Genomic DNA, 12,301 nt, shown 5'->3' on the forward strand with positions numbered 1-12,301 from the left:
TCATGTATTAAGAGTCTATGAATATGAACTTTTTAAAATAGTGGAGTTAGATAATGGATGTTCCTGAAGTAGTGTCACATGAAATGACTTGACCATCTCTGAGATCTTTCAGGTAGTTTGGGTAGCTTTGCAACTAATGTCCCTTCAATTGGCAATAGAAATATATGGACTCTTTAGGGTTAACACATGGAACAATCTCCGAACTAGCTTTCTCTTTACCATACGATCAAACTGTTTGACCTCGGCCGATCCATTTCCATTGGGAAGAGAAACCTATTTTGGATCACCATTGTCACCATTGTTAATGTCCATGGAAACTTTGGAATTAGACCCTTCAAGAACTTCTGTTTTAGATGTGCTGTTAAGAATTTCTTCTTCAACAACGATCAACAGTTGTGTCATATCAATTAGGGTCACGTCGATATTGCTCATACAAAAGTTCTTAATGAACTGACCATACGACTTACGAAGCGAAAGAAGAACCAAATCAATGGCTTGCTTCCTTGGGAAAACGACACCCATACTATCCAATTTGTCAATGTAGGATTTCATTTCCAGAACATACACACACACACAAAATTTCCATCTTGATGTCTACATGCCAATAGGGATTGAGTAGTTTCATATCTTTCAACTTAAGGATAACTCGATGTTGGGAGAGTCACTACAAGAGGAGGAAGAAGAATTGGAGAAGCATGACGTCTAGTTCCACCATTTCCTGAAGAAGAGAAAACATTTTCACCTTGATCTGAAAGTGGAAGATTATCTTATGGAGGAAGAGGAAAACCATTTCCAAAAGAACGAGGAGGACCATTGGTTGTCTTGACTTGACATCTATAATAGGAGAAAAGCGAATTCGAGTTAGTTGATTTTAATCCTTAATTATTAACCCATAAATTTAATTTAAGGCTAGGATCCATATTTTTAATTCAAAGTTTGAATACTCATGTCGTAATCAAATTTGAATCTATTTTAGGTAGGTAAGGCTTTTACCAATTTCAATCTTATGAAACTCCTAGATCTTTTGAGATTCATTGAATCTAATCAATGGCATGTTTAATCTCATATTATGCGCTCACTTTTGTGATTGGGATGCCAAGGATCACAAACGAGGTGTGAATAACAATGCAAATTAGCTTGGCACTCTCGATGTCAATTATCATCTTGTTTTAATGTGCCGGTTAGCCACACACACTCCATTAATCAACAATATTTTTCGAGACACCCACAACCACTCTTTATTAGTCCCCCATTAGTGTGCCTGTTAATCACACATGTTCCACTAACAAATTATAAAGTGTAACGTGTAATTTTATGGATTAGCATACAAATTCGCATTTTCCTAAAGTAACTAAGAGTGAGATTTTTAATAAAAAATTTAGTTACTTTATGTCATTATACTTATTAATGAGATTATGTCCTATCAAATTCGTTCTGCTAAGGAACCTCCACCATACAAGAGAACGGTGGATGAGAGTGGACACCCATTCAACGACCATTTTATAGCTCGCTTCCTTATACCCTCTTTATAACATGGTTTTGTGAATGAGGCATACTAGCGATTTGACTGACTTTTCTTATACGTATAATATATATTAAACTTTTAATTATATATACATAGTATAAGGTGTATTTTAAAACATTTTAATATTGCAAGGGTTTAATCTTTTAACAAATTCAACTTTTAATTTAATAAAATTTAAACCATTTTATGGATTTATTTATTATCCTTTAATTAATCATTTAATCAAATTAATAATAAGATCCATAAGGATAATTTTAATCACATAAATTTATCATTATCTTATCTAGAATAATCTCTTAACATTTAGGGTTTTATTTAATTGTCGAATATAACCAAAAATCAGATTATGACATCATATAAAAGATAATTACCAAATAACAACAAAATAAATCAAATTAGGCAAGAAAATCCAAAAATTCGGAATTAGATGTGCTCACGTCGTGAGTACAGTCTTTCAGCAAACAAAATTTTGGAATATCAGTTCTCACGTGGTGAGCATCCTAGTTAGCTCATGTCGTGAGATCGATTTTTTCAGAAATAATCAATTTTGTTCATGTTCAATCAATATACATTCATTTGTTAGACAACCTACGCTCTGATACAACATATGGGTTTTACATGTATTAACACGGATAATTACTTAACTCTTAAGGGTACATGCAAACTAAAGATCTATATAATAACTCTATTGAAGTAATATTCTATTGAACAACAACAACTATAAACCCTATGCTAATTTTCAAAATTCACTAAAAAAAGTTGGGTTTACATACCTTTTAGTTATTATAGTAAATAACTAATCAAAAACTGTCACAACTCCAAATTTTAGACCTAACATGGTCTAAACCCTAACCAAGTACTAGTATAAGTTATATTGCAGTCCTTGTTGCATTGTATCTTCTATAACCTTAGGGCTTGTTTATAAGCTAAATAGCTAAGATTAGATTGGAACCTAAGTTAAAATAGAAGGTATAACCCAACACTTGGCAAACGATGAGGGTTTAAAACATAAATAACACACCTTAGGTGTGTTTACGGTCTAAAGGAGTAAGAATCAAAGTGTTCACTGTCAAGAGATATTCTAGAATGTTGTTCACTGTCTAAAGTCAGTCCATATAGGTAGTTCACGGATTCAAACTCATTCCTTAAGCATGTTCACAGCCCAAACCTTTAAAGGGATCATGTGTTTATGGCCAAGATGAAATGGAAACATGTGTTCACGGACAAGCTCAACCATGAACACCCCCCTTAATGGGCTAACATCCTTTCAAGCCCAATAATCTACTGTAAACACCTTAGGCCAAATGTCAATTCATCCGTAAACACCCCTTATACATATATATATATATATATATATATATATATATGTGTGTGTGTGTGTGTGTGTGTGTGTGTGTGTGTGTGTGTTTACACCCTGTATCCATTCATTTCACTCATTTTCATCCGTAAACACTCCCATATTTGCTCTCAATCTTCATCAGTGAACATCCCAAATCCTTTCAATCTTCAAGTGTTTACGCCCCAGGATCTTCAAATCTTCATAATTCTTACCAAGAACATTCATATCCTCCTTCAAATCTTCATAATAATCCAAGAACACACCGTGAACCCCAATTCCCAGCCGTAAACCCATTTTCAACCATAAACTCCAATTTCAACATTTCCAATAAATTTCCAAATTAATTGTAAGTCTTCCCAATAATTATATTATTATTATTTAACTGTAACATCCCAAAATTCAAGCCCAAAATTTTTATTTTTGATTAATTAATTCGTAAAACATTCATTAGAAAATATTGTATAAACACATCATCTCAAAACCAAGTGTCGTATTTGAAACCCACAAGCATGAACAAAAGTCATATCAGAGTACAATCCCAGAAAACCCCGTGCAGAAATCGTATGCGAGTGTGTGTGATGCCATGCTACGCCGCCGGCTCCTTCCCCTTGGATGAAGAGGTACCTGAAACCAAAAACTAAACCGTAAGCACAAAGCTTAGTGAGTTCCCCCATCATACCGCATACCATACCATACAATACCATTGGTATCTTTCAACTGGTAATAATCTTCGGTATCTTTCAACCGGTAATCGTCATCGGTACCTTTCAACCGGTAATCGTCATCGGTATCTTTCAACCGGTAACTGGGGACTATTCCACCCCCACCACTGGCATACAATAGCAAAATATAAACACACAGTCAGGCATATCCGGGTACTGACCTACCCCTTGGTCCTAAGGACCACTATCGGGGAAACTATCCCTATCATGCAACATATCATACACATACCAAACGCATACCAGGCTAAGATAAATTATCACAAAGACAATTATCTTCTAATTACTCCTCAATGGTGGGTCGGCATTGTGCCCTTAGACCCACCCCTACTGGAAGGTAACTCACCTCGTAGCTGCTAAACTGAACGGGAATCCTCTGATTATTGCCGCTGCTGCCTCGGAACTCCTCCGACTATAATTCCCACAAAACACTTAGTCAGGAACTGACATCCACCCTTTGGGTGAAATGACCATTTTACCCCTTGACCAAGTCAAAGTCAAAGTCAACTTCCAGTTGACCTGACTCGCCGAGTCCCTGTCCTTCCATCAGACCACATACCCGTCTCTATTCGTCGAGTTTTCCTTCTAACTGAACACCGACTGAATCCACGTCCGACTCGCCGAGTTGTATGAACAACTCATCGAGTTCATCATCATGTGATAGTCATGTTCTGACTCGACTCGTCGAGTTCTATGAACAACTCGTCGAGTACTATGAAGATTGTCTTGGATTCGCCGAGTCCGCTCATACACCCGTCGAGCATCATGAACTCCCAGAACACTTTATTTAGTACAGAATGTGGGGTCACTCCCCGGGACTCTCTAAAACCCTTCCACACTCAACTGGCCTTTATGACCTTTACTGATATGGGACCAAAACCCTTGGACTCGCCGAGTCTAGGAATGGACTCGCTGAGTTGGTCACATCCTTCACTAAGAACTCCGATTTCAGATGTACAACACTCAACCAAATGATAGATCCAGGCCCCCAAACTCGATCTAGCACATAAAGTTACCAACTTGACGTGCATGCATGGGACATTAGAGCTTAAAAGGCTCTAAAATGGTTCTTTTGTTGCATGGGACCTTCCTTGGTGCAAAAAGCAACCTAGATCTGACTTGTGGCTCATAAAATGACATGATACAGAAGTCCAAACCCCCAACCATGTTTGCAAACATGGTTGGCCACCAAAAATGGCTTATAAAAGCCCTAAATCACCCCAAAGAGGGATCCAACAAAAGAATGAGCAAGGTTCAGACTTTATACCTTCCAAACACTGCAAATGATGAACCAAACTCGAATCCTTCAGCCCCCTCTTGATCCTTCTATGTCCTTCCTTCTTCCTTGAAACCAAAACTCACAAGAATCACTCAAAAAGCCTTAGATCTTTTACAAAACGGCTAGGGTTTGCTATGAGGAGTGTTTGGGAGCATAAAGGGGAAAGGAGGCTGCATAAGGTCGTTTAAATAGGGTGCAAACCCCCGGATTAGGGTTTTTGTCCAAACAGCGGCTACTCACCGAGTCCGGGACTCGACTCGCCGAGTCCGCAGCCTAAACCCCGCGCCTCATCCCCCTTCTACTCGGCGAGTTAGTCCTTCAACTCGCCGAGTCCAAGGCCAAAGTGCCATATATTTAAAGAGTTAATAAATAAAGAAGATGTACCAGGAACCAGGTGCTACATTAACACTTTATTTAAATTAATGTTCTTATTAATTTAAATGCAACGTCGAATATATAATTATTTTTAAGATACGACCACTAATACGTGTTCTATCCCGAGGAGTATTCACAATCACTTCGAGTCCGATCAAGCATGCACACTAGAAGTGAGTTCATACCCCCATATTTTTCCAAGTTTTTTTTTAATGTTTTTAGGGGGTGGGGGATACAAGTAAAACACAAGTAATCTTGTGTTTAAAAATATAATTTTGTTTATTATATTTTCTTATCGTTAACATGCATTTGAACGCAAAACTTACTAAACATGACAAACATTGCTACTACTAGACTTATGAACAATTTTAAAAAACACGTTAAGACACAAACTTTTCAAGCACATACTTTAACACGGAAACAAACTTATAAACTATGGAGCTAATGTACTACTTTTACAAAGATACATGTTATTACCAAAAAGGGTTTTCGTTGTATTATTCATGAATTCGTTGAGAGAACCAAATTGCGAGACACGTCTTTTAGGAAGTCAACTCTTTACGATCCAGAGTCTCCTGGAGGGAGAGCTTGAGTTTGTGTATAGATCTATACAGGACTGACAATCCCGCACCCTGACTATTAGCTACAGTCGTCCTGGATGACAAATGTTATTAACGATTACAACGTCCGAAGTACGTCATAGTGTTTATCGTCCATCAGCATGGTTATAAGAACTCACAGGGTTAAAACAACGACTCGTTCATGTAATAATATACTTAACAAACAGTCTTTAGGGTTAATAACTATGTGATTACTTGGTATATACACAAGGGTAATATAAAATTAACATCCGACATGCAGTGGGATGTGTGACTTCCGCCTCATTTATTGTTCCTTGTTTGGTAGTGGGCTTAGGGCAGAATCACCCAATCGACTGTATGTTCGATCTAAATTTCTAGAACTCGTATATATAAAGCAATCACAGGAGGGAATTAACGTCACTCCCGGTTTACAGAACAAACATGTTTTAGGCTAGAATTATTTAATAATAAAGCTACACTTTACAACTTAAGTATGGGAATATACTTGTACTTTTCAGTTTTGGAACATTTAAGACAACAACTCACTGTTATGGAAGCTATAGGATTTTCCAGGACAAACCTCAGTGTTTTACAATCAAACGATTACCATTCAACTAACAAACAATCATTGTTAATTCTATAATTCCTTAGTTTATACAGCAAGGATATGTATGAAGAATATCCGATAGGCAGTGGAATGTGTGGTTTCCGCCTCATTTGTTGTTCCTTGTTTGGTTGTGGGCTTAGGTCAGATCAATACAATCAACTGTCCATTCGATTTTGGTTTATATATAACTAGTATAAACTAAGTGGTCATAGAAGGAACTGGTATTATCATTATTCATATTAAGAAAATATAGGATTTTCTTAAGGAACACTTTCAACAGATTTCAAAGGACTAATACAGTTAACTCTGTAAGTACCTAGTGAATACGTCAGGGTTATATACATGAAGATCCGACAACCAGTGGGCTGTGTGGCCTCCGCCTCATTTCATGTTTCTTGTTTGGTTATGGGCTTGGGGCAGAACCACACAATCGATTGCTTTTTCGATCTAGATTGTATATGACTTGTATACACTAAGTACTCGTAGAAGGAACTTGTACGAATCATTTTACTTATCATTCATCACATAAAAAAATATAGGATTTTCTGGGGAAACACATCATGTTTTACAAAGAACAAAGAACCTGTTTTCTAAAACAAACGCTTATGAACTCACCAACTTTAATGTTGACACTTTGAAAACTACTTGTATTCTCAGGACACTAGTAGAAAGGTATACGCACCAGTTTCTAGAAGATGGAGCATAGTAGCTTCAAGTATTCACTTGTTATTTACTTTTGGAGTCAGTTATATATGATTCAAATACAATGTAAACATTATACTATTAATACAATGGTTGTTGTTGTGATTACTATTATACAATTGTTGTGATACTGTACATGACGTCCTCCGCCCCAAACATTTCCGACGTTCTGGTTAGGGGTTGTGACAAAAACATTCTTGAATAACTCTTGGAAGAAAGCACCACAAGTGTTGTGCCTCTAATTGTTCATACCCAAACTCTAGCAACCAAGGAACTTGAAGAGAGAGAGAGAGAGAGAGAGGTGAAAATTTTGGCCTAACTATCCCTTACAAGTCATGGCCGAAATTTTTATCCCAAGGGTCCTTCTTATAGTGTAACAAGGAAACCCTAGATAACCCTAAAAGGAATAAAATAATATTATTTCCTTTCGGTAATTATCTTGCTTCTTAATTATCTTCTATGGATAATTCTAGAACTTCTAGACCTCCTCAAAAGCGTCCACGGTTTCAGGAAAGATATAAAATGCCTCTTGCTCAACTACTGAAAATTACACTTTAACCCATGTACTTTTAATTAATCCAATTAATCCTAAAATTAATTCTAGTTAATTTCTGATTAATTCTTAATTAAATATTACTATTTCAAATTAATATATTATTCTCATAATATGTTAACAAATTATTTTTTTTGATTTCTAATTAATTTATTAACCATATAATAAATTGATAAATCAGTCTCTCTCTCTCTAAAAGTTATCCTATTCAATTACTAGGTTTGAGGGCAACCAAAAGGACTGTACTACTATCAATTCAAGTTTATATCAATTATAGTTATGGGCTTAAACACCCAATCCAAAAAAGAAATTATCCCATTTATATGAAAAGAACAGGCCAGACCAGTCATTCAGGTATCTACTAGATAGAACTTTTACTTATGATTTAACATTTAAGAACTTGATAGTTAATGTTAACTTAATATTTATAAATGGCTTACACATAGTCGTTTTTAATTCCTTTTGTCTAAATATATGTCTTATTTAATTGATTAAATAATTGATTATTAACTTAATCGTTTTTTCATAACGATCGCCTTCATATTCTTACATCATTATTTTTTCTTTTGAGAATTAGATCTCTTAATATAATTATAAAGTAATATCAATGTTTTCTAAATAAATAAGTTTTGTAAGCAAGCACTTTTTACTCAAACATGATTTGAATTAAACTAATCTATGATATTGTTATCTTTATTATATAAATAACATACATATATTTCAACTTCAAGAAATGAATTTTTAAAGGAAAATAACATACTTTATTTGACAAATATGAATCTTATTTATATATAAAAGATTCCTAATAATATGTTAACTAAATTGTAGAGAAAACAATTAAGGAACTATACACTGTGATGTATGAATTCTTTTCTAATGCATATCTAGATTTAGTACAACATACCTCATCAGATTTATTAACTGTAGTCGCCATAATTATGTTTTACATGTTAAAAGATAATTGTGAAACTTTTGCTTAAGTTATTGAAAAATAAAGTTGAGATACAGATCAGTAGAACAATCTAAAGCCTTAGTGATAAAAATGATGAATTAAACCTTATTGGATATGGTTTACTTTTAATTCGGTGGAAATTATCTTTCTTTATTATTTTTATATTATACCTTAATCACTATCACTTGTATTTTGAATACACACCAACTAATAAGTAGATAAAATACTTTATAAGATTTAGTAGGGAAATGGCCATTTTTATCTTACTTAATGTTTTAAGGTCTTAAGCCTACGTTAGAGTAATGATTTTAAACTTAAAATCTACTAAATATATATTTATAGAATATTCTAAATGGTTGCTTAGATTTATTAATACAAACCCACACATAATAAGTTCTCTTATTCCTCTGGAAGCTGAATTGTCAGAAAGCAAGCTTCTAATGACAAAGCCCGTGGGAGTCACATGGAACTTGAAGTAGATCAAAAATAATAGTATGTTGTAACAACAAGTAGAACTAGTTTTAACAATAAATTGTTAGATATGAAGAAAAGCTATTCATAAATACAAATCGTTTGCGTATATGGTAGAAATCATCTATAACATCAAACTACAAATAAAATTACATTTACTGAAACAGGTTTTTAGTGGAAAAATGTGTTTGTGTCACCATAATATGTGCTTTAGTGGCAAATATTTTTTGTGACACTATATATTTTTTGGTTCCCACCTATTTTCCCCGCTTTTACGTCTAAATTTTTAAAGAGACAATGAAAAACGCGCCTCCCTGTATAATCGATAATCTCAGCGAAATTTTTTGAAATACAGCAAAATGATTACGACAAAGTTTTAAAAGGTAAAGCTAATACAAAGTATCTCTCTCACTTCATCATGCGTCTTCCCTTCTCCCTCATCGCTCACCCAGTGTCATCGCCCCCATTAACTTCTTTTGCTCACCGGTATTTGTCTTCATCGCCCACTCATCATCGGAGCCTCATCATTTTTGTCGCCTCCAACGCCGGTGACCACCTTAGACAAAGCCACAATAGGAGATGGGATACGTCGGTGACCATATTTTAGGAATTCATATGTTTTGCTATCATATATGGGTTTAGATTGATTCATCTGCTCTTAATTCTTCTACAACAACATGTTCGAAGGTATGATTAGATTTGGTCATGTTATTGATTATTTGATTAGGTCGACTAGATGTAATTGTTAATGGGGGTTTAACAAAATCAGTAATTAGGTTAATCATATGGGTTTCAGGGTTTGAGTTTGTAAAGATCTAAGGGTTTACTTTCTTCAGAACTTTTTATTTAATTTCTCCACTTTGTGTCAGTGGAAGATCATTCTCTTATTAAGCATACTAGCCACTCCTCTACATGATTTCTTTCATTCAATTTCCTCACCGTATTTCTGCATTTCAATTCCTACATAAATCTTCTTCATCTTCTGAATTGGATGCCCGAAAGAGGAATGGACCCATATGTGTTTGGATGTGAGAATTTATCATACATGCTATTAAAGGGGGGAGAAGAGTAGTGCACCTCTAGCACCTCGCAAAACATTTTGGAAAAAATATTGACATAAAATTTGAATCACTTTATGATCTCAAGAAAAATACTAACGATTAAACTTGATTTTGTTGGTCTATTCAGATGCAAGTATTTCAGACTGCAGACTAACATCCCAATAGCCCCGTTGCTATGCCAACCTACATCATGGTAGCTACTTCAGACCAACCTTCCAATTTAATCGTCGGCCCGACATGATGGCCAAAAGCTCAGTTTGTAAAACATTTTCAATGGACTTCTGAAAGTGTGCTCTATTGATCGGTTACTCAAAGTTTAACATCTGTGGGAAAAGAAATATAACCCCTACTCGGTGCTGATCGCATGTCCTGTCCTCATCACTAAGGTAGGTGATGGGTTCCTCAATGTATTTTCTTAGTATAACTTCTCAGTCCCCTATGGCAATCGACAATCTCCCCCGTGGAATCCTCATTCTTGCATAGCTCGTGACTTCCTTGATGGCATTTTTATGAACAACTTTTTGCAATGACCGAAACATAGTAATTACACTAATGTTCATAGGATGGGAGATGAGGGGAGGGGGTGAATAGTTGTTTTGTAAGGACGATGAATAGGTTTTTCAAAAAAAAATTCAACTAATGGTAGCTTGTTAGTATTCTATGACTTTTGTATTGATGTATAACTAACAAAAAAATGTCAAAGGATGTTTGAGATTATGTTTAGAAACTTTTGTTTTATAACATAATCTATCATTTCTAGAAATAAATATAGTACTCATTAACAAAGTTTTATCTATAATGTGAAATTCTATAAAATTTAAAACACTTTAAATCTCATGATTTAATCACGGGTTTAAGATAAAAAAACGATCTAATAAATAAGCAACAAGGAAAATACACATAATAAATTACTCTTAATCTAGGTCCTTATGTTCTAGTCTTCTCACGTACAACGGCTACTACTTGTACCTTCAAAACATGAAACATATCTACTACATCAGAAAACAAGTCTAGTTATTTATATTCTAGTATGTTTTCATGTTTCATCTACTATTTCTTTGCTTTTTTTATCTTCTTTCTCTTATTCTGCAATCTAATCTCTTTCTTTCACAACATACACTACTATTATTTCTCTTCTCATCACATTTATCTCATCTACTGTTTACTTCTTCTCATTTCTCATCTCATTTACTTTTTTCTCTTTCTTCATCTCATCTATCCCTTTATTTCTATCATTTGGGGTGTTTTTGTTGAGAAAATGAGGCTCTAGCATGTTCGAACCCATCTTTAATTCCTTGAAACCTAGTTGTGGCCATGTTGTCACCGCGTTGCAGTGTCCGGCCTTTAGCCCTGATTAGCCTCTTGCCAAGTCGTGATGCCTTTCTCCCATAACAACCTATTTTGGCCATCATGTTGTTATGCAAAGTAGATTGCCTACCTCTTATGACGAAGAGTCTCGTCTGAACAGTCATCATCGCGCGGTGGCGATCAACTTACCGCATTGTGGTACCTTAAGATCAACAAAGTGCATTGTTAATTGCATTCTAGCTTTAGGGACAACTTTTCCTCCAACTTCTTACCTTTATAACTTCTTCTTTCTATACCCATTTTTTATTATGTTTATATCCATACGAAGGTCTGTTAAGTCATTTTTTACTGAATGAATACCGTTCTTAATCTATTAAGTTGTAAATTTGACAAAAAAAAATACTATTTTACCCATTTGGCTAAAATACATCTTCTCATGCATTTTTTCTCTTGAAATTTACTCATCTTACCCCATCTTAGTGGGATAAAAATGAAAAAAAATATATCAAATTAATATAGTACTAGATAAATCATTTATCTTATACCACATTAATTTGGATAGCCACTTTTATAAGTGATATGGAGATAGTTATCAATTTTATGGTAATTATTTTATCTTAATTAATATATGTAAGTTAAATTCAAAAAAAAAAAAAAAAAAAAAAAAAAAAAAAAAAAAAAAAAAACTTTAATATATGTATACAAAAAGACTAGTATCTTCGTTTAGACGACCTCTCTTTATATTTTTTTCTATGTCTTCTTTTAATATATTTGTATATCATTCATTTTAATTTTGTTATTACTACATTAAGCTTTAAGCATTTTATTG

At 34.4% G+C, this 12,301-nt stretch overlaps 1 long non-coding RNA gene across 1 annotated transcript; it reads left to right on the forward strand.

Annotated features, from left to right (window-relative positions):
• The first annotated feature begins 9,462 nt into the window (after positions 1 to 9,462).
• Positions 9,463 to 10,950, forward strand: LOC145051263 (uncharacterized). Its single transcript, XR_013683496.1, has 2 exons — positions 9,463 to 9,790; positions 10,292 to 10,950. It is a non-coding gene; the product is annotated as an uncharacterized LOC145051263 (long non-coding RNA).
• The last annotated feature ends 1,351 nt before the right edge of the window (positions 10,951 to 12,301 follow it).

Source organism: Lactuca serriola, chromosome 5 (assembly GCF_051521515.1).
Source record: "Lactuca serriola cultivar US96UC23 chromosome 5, Lser_US96UC23_V15, whole genome shotgun sequence".
In the NCBI taxonomy this organism is placed as follows: domain Eukaryota; kingdom Viridiplantae; phylum Streptophyta; class Magnoliopsida; order Asterales; family Asteraceae; genus Lactuca; species Lactuca serriola.